This window comes from Protopterus annectens, chromosome 10.part0 (genome assembly GCF_019279795.1).
Source record: "Protopterus annectens isolate FY-2018-M chromosome 10.part0, PAN1.0, whole genome shotgun sequence".
Classification (NCBI taxonomy): domain Eukaryota; kingdom Metazoa; phylum Chordata; order Ceratodontiformes; family Protopteridae; genus Protopterus; species Protopterus annectens.
This window is the reverse complement of record NC_056744.1, coordinates 567,851,198-567,855,663: the sequence shown is the minus strand read 5'-3', so window position 1 is coordinate 567,855,663 and position 4,466 is coordinate 567,851,198.

Below are 4,466 nucleotides of genomic sequence, written 5' to 3'. Positions count from 1 at the left end.
CCAGGCCTTTAAATATTTCTGTTGCAGGACCTTCGGACAATGCTCCTTCGGATGGGTCCGGAGCCGCTGTGCAGGTACCGGCTTCCGAAGGGGTTTTCAGGCCTACTCAGCTACTAATAAAGGCAAAGCCAAAGGCAAAGACTCCTTCAAAATCAAAGACTTCTACACAGGCCTCTTCTGAACCGGCTCCCAAGTCACAGAAACAGTTACTCAAGATGGCGGAGGACTTACTATGATTAGGGGTTCTCATCCCCCTCCAGACAAAAAGCCAAGGCAGGATGTTTCTTATGATTCCTCTGATCAGGCTTCTGTTTCCTCAATTTCGTCTTCCGATCAGGATTATACTTTCCCTCCTTATGAGGATTCTAATGCTGAAGAACCCATTCCTTCAGCTTCTCCCCCTGAGGATTTCTCTTTTGGGGAAACTTTGCATGAAATGAGGGAACATTTCCACTGGGAATGACAGGAATACTCAGAATCCAAGAAAAGGCTGAGGGAATTTCTTCTTCTTCCCCAACATAGACCCCTGGCTATTCCTCCTGTTTTGGATATTGTGTATGATGCCTTTTCGGAGGCTAACTTAACCCCTGACTCTTTTCCTCCTGCTCCTGTTAAGCCAGATAGATATTACAGGGTTCCTGATTCCCATCAGGTTTTATACAAGAACCCTTCTGCTGACCCTGAAACCATTTCTCAGGGTCCTAAGGGAGTTAAGGCCGCTTCTGCCAAAAATCCTATTCCTACTGAAAAGGATTCGCGATCCTTAGAAAGATGGGGCAAAAAGGTGTACACCTCTGCTACTTTGTCCATCAGGGCTTTAAACTGTCAGTTTCATATGTTTAAATACCAGCAATTTCTGTTGTCTGTCTTAAAACAAAAGCTTACTTCCATTTCTGCCTGTGCAGATAAGGAATTACAGGACTTATTGCATGCCACTGAACAGGTTGGGAAGCCTGGTTTACACTGTGGATTTGATGCCTTGGAGGCTTCTTGTAGGGCTGTGGCCTCTGGCACAGTCATTAGAAGGCATGCATGGCTAAAGGAACAAAATTTACCTGAACAAGTAAAGGCTAAATTATTGGATGCTCCTGTTCAGCATAATGTTTTGTTTGGATCAAAAGCTGAAGAGGTGATTAAAAAGATGGAGGATAAGGCGAAATCCATGCAAACAGTTAAAGATTTCTTACAAGTACAGCCTCCTAGATTTAGTAGGAATTGGCCTTCTAAAAATTGGTCCTTTCCCACTTCAGACAGGCCTCAGAGGGGTAGATATAGACGTTCCAGAGGGAGGCTTCAAACACAAGCTGCTTATAGACCAAGACAGTGGACTGCTTCCACCCCTAGGGGAGAAGAGGACAGGTCACAATCTCAAAGGAAACAAACTCAATGACTCCCTCTGTTGGTACAGGAACTTCTTGCCTGGAAGCCCCTCTCGGAGGAAAACTCTCTTTTTTTATCAAAATTGGACTCAAATAACCCAAGACAAGTGGGTTTTGGATGTGGTTTTAAGAGGTTACAAATTCCATTTTCATACCTTGCCAAGGCCAAGCGGATGGCCAGACCTTCCAAAACATCAATGGATGGAGGCCTTAAACCAGGTGGAAGCTCTTTTGGCTATGAATGCCATAGAACTGGTTCCTCTTTCAGAGATGGGAAAAGGTTTTTATTCAAGGCTTTCTAGTGCCAAGGAAGCAAAACTCATGGAGACCCATTCTGGATCTGTCGGTCTTGAACACCTTTCTAGAGATTCCAAAATTCAAGATGCTTACTCTACAGCAGCTACTTCCAATGCTGTCCAAAAATGCATGGATGGTAACTTTGGATTTAAAGGAGGCATATTTACACATTCCCATCAGGCAGGATCGCAGAAAATACCTCCGGTTCAAAGCCAGATCGAGGCACTTTCAATTCTCTCCACTGCCTTTGGATTATCTACTGCGCCCAGGGTCTTCACCAAATGCCTGGCTCCAGTAGTACCTTACTGCAGACTCGAGGGAATTCAAATTTACCCTTATCTGGACGATTGTCTAATTCAGGCAGATAGCAAGGATGCTTACTCCAGCATCTAGAATTTGTACAGAACCTCCAAGTTCCTGAGATTCATATGACACCATCACAACAGATAACTTTCTGGGTGCACTTCTAAACACCACAACCCAGATGGCAATTCTGACATCCGAAAAACAGTTACAGCTGGCTTCAACTTTCAGAACCTTGGCAACTTTAACTCGTCTATCTGCAAGGAAATTCCTGCAGGCTTTGGGTTACATGGCCTCCTGCATCCTTCTCGTACCATATGCAAGACTACACATGAGGAACATAGTGGTACCTAAAAAGTGTATGGTCTCAGCATTGCCACAGTTTAGACATACTGATCTCTGCCCTTCCTTGCCTTCAAAAGGAATTTCTTTGGTGGTCCAGGGCATGTGCCCTAAAAGGGAAGCCCTTCCGTCTGCCTCCTGCCTCTCAGATTCTAACCACGGATGCCTCGGATTATGCTTGGGGAGCCCATTTTCAGGGCAATTGTTTGCAGGGCCTTTGGACAAAGGATCAGAAGCACCTGCATGTCAAATGTTAGCCATTCAGAAAGCTCTATTGGCCTTCAAGAATCTTTTACAACCAGGACAACTGTTAATACGGACAGACAACACCACAGTTATGTGGTACATAAACAAGCAAGGGGGATCTCATTCCTACCCCCTTTGCAGACTAGCCATGGATCTATGGAACACAGCACTAGCTTGCAATCTGGATCTTCAAGCTCAGTTTCTACCAGCGAAACAAAACTTCCTGGCAGACAGTCTGAGCAGAAATCTTTCGGATCCACACGAGTGGATGCTGGACACCAAAATATTCAGGATAACAGCAGTCTGGGGATGTCCTCACATAGACCTCTTTGCATCCCATCTCAATCAACTACAGACTTTTTGCACCAGGACTTTCCACAGAGAGGCTTGGAAAGTGGATGCCCTGTCATTCAGTTGGAGGAACCTCTCGGGATATGCCTTTCCGCCTCTTCCTCCTCTTCCACAGGTTTTATTGAAGATAAAACAGGACAAGCCCAAGATGATTATCTTGCTGGCTCCAAATTGGCCTCGGCAGTTTTGGTATCCAACTCTAAAAAAAAACCTATGCCTGGACCCCCCTTGGATTTTACCTCAGTCTCCGAACCTTCTGTCCCAACATCAGGGTCAGGTTCTACACTCTCATGTCAGAACTCTCAGCCTGGCGGCCTGGTTAATCCAGGGCCTTTGATTTCTTCTTTACTGCCCAAGCAGGTTATGGATGCCATTTTAGAAGCCAGACGTCCTAGTACTAGAAAATCTTATGCAGGAAAATGGAAAAGATTTTGTTCCTGGATGCAGGCTCAGGATTCTGATCCTCTTCTTCCTAACATTCCTTTAATTTTACTTTACTTGACAGATCTCTTACATAAGGATCTCTCTTTCTCTTACATTAAGATATATGCCTCTGCTATTTCTGCTCATTATAATGCCGACCCCCCTATCTTTTCCCACCAGCTCATGCGACAGTTTCTCAGAGGTGCTAAGAACTTCCTCCTAGATCTCCTCCTATTCCTGCTTGGGATCTCAACTATGTTTTGGAAAAACTAACCTTGCCTCCTTTTGAGCCTGCTGCCTCTATTGACATCAAGTTTTTATCTTGGAAGACAGCCATCCTGTTAGCTCTAACCTCTGCCAGGAGAGTTTCAGAGTTACAAGCTCTTATGGCTGTGGAACCCTATATTATTTTTCATCAAGACAGGGTATCTTTGAGGACTAATCCTACCTTCATGCCTAAGGTGGTTTCCAAGGTGGCTTTAAATCAAACTATACACTTGCCAACCTTTTTCCCCACTCCTCAAAATAAAGGGGAAAGGATCTTACATTCCTTGGATGTACACAGACAGCTATGTTTTTACCTCAACAGAACCAAGGGCATCAGAAAATCAGAACAATTGTTTCTTATGCTTCAAGTTCCCAAGGTAAAGCCATTTCAAAACAGACCATTTCTAAATGGATTGCTCATGGAATCAGATTTTGTTATTCTCACCATGGAAAACAAATCCCAGGAAGTATATGGACTCATTCCACCAGAGCTGCTGCCTTCCTCAGGGGAGTTCCTACCAAGGACATTTTGGAAGCTGCAACTTGGAGTTCAGTGCATACATTTTCTAAGCACTACAATCTACCTCTCTACTCCAAGTCTAGGTCAGGCTTTGCCTCTGCAGTCTTGCAGGGCCTTTTAGCTGCCCCTTCCTCTTTGACCACCTCCCTTTCTTTCAGCTTTGGGATTCTACCCTACAGTCATGACTGCAACAGTGAAACACGATGAACATAGTACAGTTGTGTACACCTACCATAAATGTAGATGTTCGAGTGTCTTCACTGTTGCAGTCTGGGTTTCCCTCCCTCCAGTCCCCTCTTATTTTTAGTTTTGTGTATTTCCTTATTTTTCACCATTCT